Consider the following 13224-nt stretch of genomic DNA (forward strand, 5'->3'; position numbering starts at 1 on the left):
TTCATATCAAGTACCTTTTGAAAGTTACTATGGGTTATATCGAAATAGAACTTTTGGGAATCATATACACATATCAAGGCATAACAAATATCTTTTGGAAAATCAAGAAGTTGGCCATCTTAGCAGCTCTACAAACAGGAACTTCCTTGGAATCATATAAAAGTCATATACTTGCTTCATAAAAATCATGTCAACAAGGAAGATTAGCTTTACATATTTGTGCCCAAAATATGCCAAGAGATAGAATAAGCTTAATGCACTTATGCTGAAGACATTCCAAAATAAAGTCTAAGCCTTACATAGTTATGCCAAAAACATGCCAAAAGAAGGAAACATTAGCTTTACATACCTCTTACAGATTACTCTTAACACATTCGCCTCGTCGTCTCTTAAATATATTTAACATAAAAGAAAAATGAGCATCAAAAACCCTTGACTTTCCGTCATCTTAAGTTACATACGAGTATTCATATAACTCATCTCCTTGCTCGCCTTCTCGACTAGTTCCTTAGTTAGTTAAGGAGTTAACGGAAATCGGGCAGAACCTCCCTTATAACATGTCCTATCCTAATTTCCAATTAGATACCTAATCACTACAGCCAACAAAAAATAACAACCTAAATCTCATATACAACTAAAAAAAGGCAACATTACACAACATAAGCTCCAAACAACTTGCTAAAAATTACGATACAAAAATAGGGTTTCTAGTCTTTATTTCGCAAAACCTTTAATTGTATGAAATGAGGGGTTGTGTGGCTGCAAAAAGAAGCCCCCAAGCATATTTTAGAATACCTTTAGTCCCTAAAACACACCACCACACACCTTCAGCATCACACCACAAGTACAACACCTTGCTTCGACTACAATTTAACTATAGCGACTCCAATTTAGCTTGCTTCGAATGTTTAACATTTATATGACATTTTTACACTTATAGCAGAATAAAAGGTGTGTAATACACCCTATAACAACAACTCAAATTTCAAATTGGAATAAAATACCTTACCTTACCCGAAATTGGCCAAAACTCGCCAAATCGTTCCTCGGAAACTCTTCAAACTTGCTGAAATCGCGCAGACTGCTTGTTATCCATTTCGTGCTGATACAATACATGATTTTATACTATTAATACCTCTATACCATCTTGTTATATTCTAGATAATTAATTTATGGAATAAAATTGGGACTTACCCTTTTTTTCCTCCTAAGCCGTCGCCCTTTTCTCTCTTAGATTAGGGTTTTATTTTACTTTTCTTTGCTTAAGTTTTGGGATCAAAATGAAGTTATGATTCATGTAACATGTATTTATAGTATTCCTAGGGAGGTGACATGTGTCAACCCCTAAGGGTGACATGTGTCCAGCCCCTATTGGGCCACCGCATCTATGCGACCAATGAGGGGCTGCCACATGGCAGTAGAGTCCATCTCAAGCTGCTTCATCACCTACTTGACCCTAAGTAGGTGCATCACTTGCTTTTACAAGTAGTTGCATCACCTACTTGCTTTAACTAGGCGCGTTGTTTCCTTATTTCTCTTTCATGAGCTCGTAATCTCATCTCACTTCACGAGACTATGTATTCCTTTCTACATAAGATTGATGTGTTCTCAATTATCTTAGTATGTAAAATGTCTCAAGTAATATCTTTCACAAGTAAGTTGAGTCCTACGACTCACTACTTGACCTCCAACTTCTTTCGGATTCTTATAACCCTAGTTTCAATCTTTTCTCTTATGGAGTATATCCTTCTCCTTTCCTTAGGATTATTTGATAGCTTTATAGATTATCCAACTCACATGAATACTTCTAAGAAACTTAAGAGCCTTTAAAGAAACTTAAGAAGCTTAAGAAGTATTCCAAGGTACAAAAGTATGGGGTGTAACATCCTTCCCCCTTTAGAACATTCGTCCTCGAATGTGAACCAAAACCTTCATCCAGATCTTATATGGACTATATGGAGAGTTTCTCTGTCCCATTTCAATAATATATAATTTCATCGAGCAATCAATATCAAAGTTCCAAAGGTCATGATTACTTGTAGACGTAGGAAATAGGTACGGATACTTGTGTTTCATTTTCTCTTTCACTTTCCAAGGGGTCACCCATCCTACTACTACTCTCGCCCAAGCACGCTTAACTTTAGTGTTTTGATGGGATCCTGTGTGTTAGTACTGGTATGATCGCATCCATCCCTTAAGGCCTCCACTAATGGTTCCTTACACGGTCTCAGATACTGCGACTTCTATCTGTTTATTACTAGCCGTTCCTCACGCGGTCTCAGATACCGCAGGTTTTATCTATTTATTGCTGGCCTCGAGATCCATCCATTCATTATGGGATCTCATTTGAAGTTAAGCATTCCCATTTACATATGATAGCGTCAGTTGATTTTCTCTTATGCTTGTACTTCTCTTATCCACTTCCCCCCTTTTAGGGTGTACCTATGCCATCCTCTGTTTATTTTCAACTATTCATGTGCAAATTATTCTATTCCAAAATATTTAACATGCTGGACCATGTCCACACCCTCTATTATATCATGCATACTTTAAGTTTCCCCTATAAGAAACCCTAATACCACCATAGGATGCTTAGTATTCTCGATAGATAGTACATAATTTAGTCATATAACGTAATGTAGGAGTTTCATCGAAGCCATATTTTATTCACCCCAATCTTATCAATCACCAATAGAGGAATATATTATAATGTAAAGCCTGAATCTATCAATACATATACAGTTTGGAAAAAGGCCAACAATATACTTGTGATCACGTCTGGAGATGCCTCCTGATCCTTCCAGGTGGCCAAAGCATAAGTGCGATTCGAAGGACCACTAGAATTGGAGACCCTGCCATGGTCTCTATTGTGGCCTGCCAAAGTAGCTACACCCTGCCCCATAGGGCTCATAGCTATCAAAAAAGATGATGATCCAGTAGCTGATCCGATAGGCCGAGATGCGCCTTCTAAACTACCTTATACGGGCAATGTCTCATCGTATGGCCTTGACATCCACACGAAAAATAAGCCTCTGTAACACGGTAGCACTTTTCTAGATGGTACCTGCCACAATAAGAACACTAAAGACTGGGTGGCCTTATCTGACTAAAGTCTCTGTCTAGCTGCAAACTTGAAGCCCTGAAGTTCGAACCTTCTCCTGAATATCCTACGCCACCTGGTCTCCGATTTGCGTACTGTAAAGGCATACTCTATGTTGGCTAGGTGGGCTGTCTGCTATGCTGCTGCTGGAATGGTCTGCTCCAAAATTCTTCAGAATACCCGACTGACTTGGCCCTCTTGGGCTTACTCCTGCCAAAATCTCTATCAGACTGGTGTCCTTTATGTGTGTCCTCCATGCCCTGAGCATGTGCCTGTATACGGGCGATGTCCATCCCTGGATGGGCATCCATTACCAAACAACTATCAACTAGATACCGATCTAGGCCCATCACATATCTGTGCATCCTGTTAGTTATATCAGTTACTAAAGTGGGTGCATATCGGGCCAATGAGTCAAACTCCAAACTATACTCGCGAACATTGTGGCCTTGCTGCCTTAACAGTAAATATCTGTCTACCCTGTCTCTCCGCATCTCAAGAGGAAGAAAATGACTGAGGAACGCCTCCGCAAACTCGTTCCATATTATTGGAGGAGCGACTCTACCCCTGGATAACTCCCAGGACTCATACCAATTAGCAACTACCTGGTGCAGTCTGTACGAGGCCAACTCAACCAATTCTATCATAAAAGCCTTAATCAGATGTAATGTACGCTGCATCTCCTTAATGAACTCCTAGGGATCTTTCTTGGGCTTTATCCCAAAGAACTCTGGAGGGTTACAGGTCAGAAACTCATAAACTCTTGAACTATTTGGCCTGTGTACCTGATCTCCGCCTAAACTATATTTGTGCTCTTGGCCTGCCACCAATCTAGTCAAAAGATGGACTGCATCCCGCATAGCCCTATCCTTAGATCCTAGTTGTGGAGCTAGAGGCTCGGGTGCTGGGGCTCTAAAAACTAGTGGTCAAGCCTCCCTCTAATCTGCAATTGGGGCTGCCCTAATCTCTGCTGACGCTGGCAGCATTACAGAGCTAGCTGTCGGGGGCACAGTCTCTGGCTCAGGCTGAGTTCAGGCCCTAGTAACTCTGTCGACCTGACTAATCGCACCCGGTGCTACTGATTTGCCTTTCTGGGTAGCCGTCTCTTTCCTCGGAGGCATTACTGAAAACCATAACAATTCATTTTATTAGGGAGGAATTATCCTGATAATAAAGCTCTATACAATAATCTAAGACAAGAAATAAAGATAACACCATAAATATCCTGTAGCCTCCTATTTATAGATGTGGTGCACAACACACCGATAAACAAGACTCTACTAGATACGTTCTGTAGACATTCCAAGAATGAACTGCTCTGATACTACTTCTATCATAACCCAACTCTGTAGGTCGTGACTGGTGCTCGATTTGGGCACCCATACGTACCCTTAGCCCTACTGAGTATGTTAGCAGAATAAATAAAAGAGGAAATCAAAATAGATCGCTAGAGAGCGCACGAAAATAGATATGGCACACGAAGGCCGTTAAGGCCGTCACTGAACACAAGCCCAAAACATATATACATAACCCACATTATAAGTCTACAGACCTCTACAGAACAATAGTCTAGTCATATGATGGGACAGGGCCTCATCGTACCCTTAACCAACATGTACAAATGTACAACAGAAAAGTTAGTACCAAAATAGGGCTTCGGACAAAGGAGCACTATCAACCAATAGGGTGGATGTCCTAAGGGAGTGGATCAGCAAACCGAGCATCTGTACCTGTGGGCATGAAACGTAGCCCCCCCTCCCCTCCGAAGAAAGAGGGTCAGTACGAAAAATATAGACTATGTAAAACATGGACTGTAATAAGTAAAGTCATTACCAAAGCAGAATGTGAAAAAATGAGCAAAGTATCTAAAAATATCAAAATGCTTATCAAAACCACAAATAAGGTATGCAGACAAACATATGCAATATCCAGCCCCATTATTGGACTCGATGAATAAATTGTGGTCACCGCCCTATCACTAGTGTCACATCACATCATAACTCCAGATTAAGGAATATATCCATAACAGATTATATTATATCAGATGGTCATATTAGATCATATTATATCATATGTGTAAATGGCACATCATAACTCTACAAATCCCATGTACAGGTCGTACCTTCCCCCTCACGTCAGGACACGGCGAACAATGTAAAGAGGTACGTATGATAACAAATCCTGGCCCAAGCTCAGTGAAGGAAGCATTGAGGCATCCACGAGTGGAGTAGTGAGAACTTATATGCAATTTAAATCATATTTGAGACTCGATGGAATAATCAAAATGAGCTATTATTCAAAATCAAGACAAGAGTCATATCAAGTACCTTTTGAAAGTTACTATGAGTTAGATCGAAATAGAACTTTTGGGAATCATATACACATATCAAGGCATAACAAATATCTTTTGGAAAATCAAGAAGTTGGACATCCTAGCAGCTCTACGAATAGAAACTTCCTTGGAATCATATAAAAGTCATATACTTGCTTCATAAAAACCATGTCAACAAGGAAGATTAGCTTTACATATTTGTGCCCAAAACATGCCAAGAGATAGAATAAGCTTAATACACTTATGCTGAAGACATGCCAAAATAAAGTCTAAGCCTTACATACTTATGCCAAAAATATGCCAAAAGAAGGAAATGTTAGCTTTACATACCTCTTACGGATTACTCTTAACACGTTCGCCTCATTGTCTCTTGAACCTATTTAAAATGCAAACAATACGAGCATCACCAATCCTCGACTTTCCAGCATCTTAAGTTACATACGAGTATTCATATAACTCATCTCCTCACTCGCCTTCTCGACTAGCTCCTTAGTTAGTAGTTAACGGAAATCGGGCAGCACCTCCCCTATAACACGCCCTATCCGAATTTACAATTAGATCCCTAATCACTACAGCCAACCAACAAAAAAAAATGCATCTCATATACAATTAAAACACGGCAACATTATACAACATAAGCTCCAAACAACTTGCTGAAAATTACGATACCAAAATAGGGTTTCTAGTCTTTATTTTGCAAAACCTTTAATTGTACAAAATAAAGGGTTGTGTGGCTGAAACCAATAGCCCCAAAAACTATTTTAGAATACCTTTAGTCCCTGAAACACACCACCACACACCTGCAGTAGCACACCACAAGCACAATACCTTGCTTCGACTACAATTTAACTATAGCGACTCCAATTTAGCTTGCTTCAAACGTTAAATATTTCTATGACATTTTTACACTTCCAGCAGCATAAAAGGTGTGTAATACACCCTATAAAAACACCGTAAACTTAAAATTGGAAGAAAATACCTTACCTTACCCAAAATTGGCCAAAACTCGCCAAATCGCTCCTCGAAAACTCTTCAAACTTGCTGAAATCGCGCGGACTGCATGGCATCCGTTTGGTTCTGATCCAAGCCATGATTTTATAATATTAATACCTCCATAACATCTTGGTATATCTTATATAATTAATTTATGGAACGAAATTAGGACTTACCCCTTTTTTCCTCCTAAGTCATCGCCCTTTTCTCTCTTAGATTAGGGTTTTCTTTTCCTTTGCTTTGTTGACATTTTGGGATCAAAATGAAGTAATGAATCATGTAACATGTATTTATAGTCTTCCTAGGGAGGTAAAATGTGTTAACCCCTAAGGGTGATATGTGTCCAGCCCCTATTGGGCCACCGCATCTATGCGACTAATGAGGGGCTGCCATGTGGCAGTGGGGTCCACCCTAAGCTTCTTCATCACCTAATTGACCCTAAGTAGGTGCATCACCTGATTTTCCAAGTAGGTGAATCACCTACTTGCTTCAAGTAGGTGCGTTGTTTCCTTATTTCTCTTTCATGAGCTCGTAATCTCGTCTCACTTGAAGAGCCTATGCATTCCTTGCTACTTAAGCTCAACGTGTACGTAAGTAGCTTAGTATGTAAAATGTATCAAGTAATATCTTTCACAAGTAAGTTGAGTCCTACGACTCAGTACTTGACGTCCAACTTCTTCCGGATTCTTATAACCCTAGTTTTAATCTTCTCTCTTATGGAGTATCTCCTTCTTCTTTCCTTAGGATTATTTGATAGAATTATAGATTATCCGAATCGCATGACAACTTCTAAGAAACTAATGATCCTTCACAGAAACTTAAGAAGCTTAAGAAGCATTCCAAGGTACAAAAGTACGGGGTGTAACAGATCGAAAATCGTATATTGATGTCTTGGTTTTGGGTGGGCTATTTGGAACTTGTATTGAATAATGTTGAAGTAATTTTATTGTATATGGATGGTGGTTTTTGTTGTTGGTATGGTTGTTCTAATCAAAGGTTAATTGGAAGTTCGGATAGGGTGAGTTATAGGGGAAATGCTGCCCGATTTCTGTTAACTTCTTAACTAATCAATATACTAGTCGAGAAGTGTGAATGAGAAAATGATTCCTATAGGTAATTAGTTGTAGATTTAGAAGCTGAAAAGTTGAAGGTTATACATAATAGTGTTACTTTCGTGTTAAAAGTTTAATGAGGTAACGAGGCAAGCTTGGTTGCGGTTGATCTATAAAAGGTATGGAAAACCTATCCCTCTTTTCTTTTGGCATTTCTTAGATATAAATGATATGTGATATGAGCTTTGGGGATAATTCCATTCATAAGATCTGAGTATGATTCTTGACTCTTATTCTTTTCTGGATGTTAAAACTCTTAAAGTAGTTGAGTTATTTCCCTCGAGCCTTCTATATGTTGAATAGTAATTGGATGTATAAGCTTCTATTCCTAAGGACTCTACAATGACAAATGTCTCTGATTCCATAAGTTGTTTAGCATTGTCTTAATACATGTCTATGATTCCTGAGGCTCTACTTGATATGATCCCTAATGACATTTAGAGGGTACTTGAGATGATTACTACCCTGATCTTCAAATGATGGTTCACTTAACTATTCTATTGAGTCTCAGATGATGATTTAATTTGCATATGGTTACTCACTACTCTGCTCATACATACTATTAATACATCTTTCACCGAGTCCCGGGCCGGGTATATTATCATGCATAGCTTCACTACATCTTCACTGAGTCCCTCACTATAGGGCCTGGTACAGGATGATATATGTATATGGTGATGTGATGATGCAACGATATGGTTATGGCACCAAGTCCTATAATAGGCCGGGTACAGTATAAGTGTACACTATTCTATTCACCGAGCCCCTCATTAGAGAGCTAGGTACGGTATATATATACATATGATGATATCATGATATAGTTGTGACATCGAGTCCCAAAACGGGATGGGTACGGTATATGATGATGATATATATGACTTTACTTCATAAGATGTAGGTACATAATTTATTAATTATTATACTTATTTCCTGAATCTTTATTTTAGATGTAATCCCCTTTGTGGTATTTTATGCTTTATATACTCAGTATGTATTCCGTGCTGACCCTCTATCTTTGAGGGGCTGCGTTTCATGCCCACAGATTCGCATTTCAGGGATCCGCCAGCTTAGGCTTCCTACTCAACCTTTTGGAGTACTCCATTGTACCGGAGCCCAGCTTATTGGTATTAATCTTCTTGATGTATATATTCGTTCATTCAAGGATACGGCGGGGCTCTGTCCCGCCATATGATACTTTTGACACTCTTAGAGGTCTGTAGACATATGTGTGGGTTGTGTGTATATGTGTCCAGTTGTGTCCATATGACTTATGTTTTGGAACGTTCCCTTTCGTAGTGGAAGCCTTGTCAACTCGCATATATATATATATATATATATATATATATATATATATATATATATATATATATATATATATAATTGTCATGCCCCGGGATGGTACACTAGGCATAGCCAACACTCGAAGGCCATTTCTGACCTCTGAGCGAACCACCTGGTCCAGTCACACATTCATTCAATCACATTCTCATAGTGGAAACTCAATTAAAGATATACTATTCATAAATTAGGGCCAAAGGCCAAACAATCATCAACTCGACAAGAAATTTTAAAAAGGGCTATTCAAAAGAACAATTCAACATTTCTACACTCCGGTCTATGAAGCCTCTGTCTACAACCAAGAAGGTGCCCATGACAAACCCATGGCTACCAACAATCAAGACAAAGTAAATGACATCAAAACTATACAAAAAGGGCTTAATATCCTCCAGAACTAGGAGGACTCACCGCTAGCTAGAAATGGGTATGGATCTTCAATGGAGCGCCAGTTGATGATCTCTAGTACCTGTCTCTACATCATGAAATGATGCAGGCCAAATGGCATCAGTACGTTGAATGTACTGGTATGTAAAATGGCTGAATCAAATGACATAAAGGAAACATCAAACCCACTCGGAACTCAACTCAAGAGAAATAACAACTTAATCAAGTATCCTAGGTCTAAACAAGAATACGGTTTAGATGGGACCAATCACATACCATTCAACTCAATCTGACTCAGAGTACTATCAAGACTTATGTGGGAGTTTCTCTTATCCGACAACCATCACTTATGAGCCAGTGACAGTACAACAAGCCGACGTTGTTGCCGTATCCGTTCATGCTTTGCCAGGGCATGAATGAGTCAACCAATTATGGATCCAATCCAACCAAGTCCTATAATGTCAGGACAAACATTTTGGGGAAACATCCAACTTCAACGGTTCAATCACCTCCTACGTTTGGCGACGTAGTTATTAGGTTCGAGTATGGACTTTACTCTTACCCAATTCGGTGCTCGATACTCCTCCTAAGACTCAATACTCATAAAACTCCATCTAATCGACTCAATCAAATCATATCGACAAGTCTTATTTAAACCTTGTCAACTCATCCACTCTAGCACAATCAATCATCTCTAAATCATATCTTTCAAGAGAAATTTAAAAGCACATTTATAGCAACATTTATACATAACCAATCATTTCCTCTATCCATTTAATCAATCTTTGAAACTCATCACAACTCCAAGGCTTTAAATCAACAATTCAAGATAAGCATCATTTTAAAGAAAATAACATCCTTTATCATAATCCACATAGCTAAGAAAATCAATAAAACATATTTAACAACTCATCTTCATTAACTCATACTCACACAAAGACTCTTTTTGGAAGTTCTTGACTAAACCTCATCAACATAGCAAGAATCACTCTAATAGACAACAAAACTCATTTGAATACAACCCTAGAAGGAAACTCCATTTCTATGGGCATTTATCCTCAAAGAAGGTATAGGGAACATGGGTGGACTCAACCCATGTTTTAGATAGACTTACATACCTTAGTGAAGACTTTGAAGAAAACCATGTGGTTGGTTCTTCAATGGAGAACTCGAATCTTGAAGCTCTTGGAATAATTCTTTGTTAAAGGAGGACTTGGAGAAGAAGAAGAGGAAGAGAGAGGATCTTTCTAGGGCTTTTCTAGAGAGAGAGAGAGCCTGAAAATTATGTTCCCAAATGCTCAAGGATGTTACATATATAATTTGGGACAATTCCCAAATGGCCCCTTCTCAAAAGTTTTGAAGAAAATAGGCAAAAATGCTCCTGCCGCGATAGTGGCGCATCACGCCATTGCAGCGCCAGGCCGATTATGCCTAAAACCTGCACACCTCGTAGTGGCGCGCCGCGCCAGAGACCAAACTACTGAGGCATATTTCTGGCGCGATAGTGGCATGTCGCGCCCTTACAGCGCTAAGGCCATTGTTCCTGGGTTCTGGAAATTAGGCTTGAAAAACCCTATACAACTTTTAGTGGTGCATCGAGCCAAGGAACAAACTACTTAGGCATGTTTCTGGCGCGATAGTGGCACGTCGCGCCCTTACAGCGCCAAGGCTATTTCCCCAACAGTTGCAACCCAGGCCCAAAAATGAAATTCCTACTGTGCTAGTTCGTCTTAGGATCGTCATATCTTTCGACTCCGAACTTTAAAATTTACATTCTTGGTGGTATTGGAAAGAAGACTCAACGACCTTTAATTTGATAGGTTGTGGGCCACCCAGATTATTATCTTTCAAAAGATAGGATCGTTAGAAGTCGACCCCTTATACGAACTCATCCCAAGACTTAACCACGACGAATCTCTTGGATTTAATTTGGTCCTAGGGGCTCCTTGTGATCCCACATCACCTCCAACATCCTTATATTTCTCAGGGACTCATCCTAGCTCATGCATACGCTCTTCAATACTCGGGTTCGACCCTACCCGTATACAAGAAGGGTCCGAACCTTAGGGAATTTTTTTTAGGGGTGTTACAATAATGGGACGACCCCATATGCTATGACAACCTCATCGGCTTATGTACTATATTACCTATTGATAAGTTGTGACTTCTCAAGAGACAAATGACAGGCCTATATGTAAATGAAAACGTATGACCCATTGGGTTCTTATGTAAGTTAGCATACTGTTCGTAGTTCAGATTGACTACATCCGATAGGTATGGATATTGGTGTCCAAGTCAGACCCTAGTCGCATCCTATGAAGTTGGGTCGTGACACTAGGACTTAATTTCTGGAACACAAGCACAATGTAGAGGTGTTCCCATCTGGTATAAATTGTGCGCTTTAGCTTCTCAACTTCATCTTTAAGCTCCAATTTTCATCAAGGTGCCTTTTTAAACTCCATTTCTCTTTGTTTAGCCCTAAAAGTGTCTAATGACATTGGTTAGCTAAAATATATACAAATAACTCTAAAAGTAAAATAAACTTAGGAATTCATTCTCAAACTTGACTACAAATATAGGTTATGTTGTCTATTGAGCGCATAAATACTCCCAAGATTAGTACCTTCCCATATACTTCAACCTTGGTTATTGCAATATTGTCGATAAAATGTTCCTCATCATATCAGAAGGGACTGTAGCTTGCAAATGCTTTTTTTACAGAACAAACATGTTAAGTCGCATCAAAGTCAAGAAACTACTCCTTTGGATTTTCAATTAAATTGCACTCCAATATCATAGCACAAAGGTCATCCACATCCTCCATCTTTTCCACCATGTTTTCTTGACCCTTCTTCTTGTCCTTTTTTGGGGTAGAACAGTCGGGGGCCTTGAGACCACCTATTTCACAATTGTAGCAGTTGCCCTTGGCTTGCTCCTTGTTCGGTCAAGTGGGCTTCTTTCTTTTCTTGCCTTATGGGGAAGCCTCTTCAATAATACTATCTTCTGTAGTTGTTGAATTCATATGCAACTTCTTAATAGCATGCTTTATCTCATCACAATTCCAAGGCTTTAAATCTACAATTCAAGATAAGCATCATTTTAAAGAAAATAGCATGCTTTATCTTAATCCACATAGCTAAGAAAATCAATAAAACATATTTAACAACTCATCTTCATCAATTCATACTCACACAAAGACTCTTTTTGAAAGTTCTTGACTAAACCTCATCAACATAGAAAAAATTATTCTAATAGACAACAAAACACATTTGAACATAACCCTAGCAAGAAACTCCATTTCTATGGGCATTTATCCTCAAAGAAGGTATATGACACATGGGTGGACTCAACCCATATTTTAGATAGCCTTACATACCTTAGCAAAGTCTTGAAGAAAACCTTGGCGTTGGGTCTTCAATGGGAAGCTTGAAGTCTTGAAGCTCTTGGAACTCTTCTTGTTGGAAATGGAGAAGAAGAAGAAGAAGAAGAAGAAGAAGAAGAGAGAGAGAGATTTCTAGGGCTTTTCTAGAGAGAGAGTGGGGGCTGAAAATATGTCCCCAAATTGGCCAAGGATGATACATATATAATTTGGGACAATTCCCAAATTTCTCCTTCTCAAAAGTTCTGAAAATAGGCTAAAAATGCACCTGGCGCGATAGTGGCGCGTCGCGCCATTGCAGCGCTAGGCTGATTACGCCTAAAACCTACACACCTCGTAGTGGCGCGCCGCGCCAGAGACCAAACTACTGAGGCATGTTTCTGGCTCGATAGTGGCGCGTCGCGCCCTTACAGCGCCAAGGCCATTGTTCCTGGGTTTTGGAAATTAGGCTTGAAAAACCCTGCACAACTTTTAGTGGCGCATCGCGCCAAGGACCAAACTACTGAGGCATAATCCCGGCGCGATAGTGGCGCATCGCGCCATTACAGAGCCAAGGCCCTTTCCCCAGCAGTTGCAACCCAGGCCC

The sequence above is a fragment of the Solanum dulcamara genome, chromosome 1, assembly GCF_947179165.1.
Source record: "Solanum dulcamara chromosome 1, daSolDulc1.2, whole genome shotgun sequence".
Classification (NCBI taxonomy): domain Eukaryota; kingdom Viridiplantae; phylum Streptophyta; class Magnoliopsida; order Solanales; family Solanaceae; genus Solanum; species Solanum dulcamara.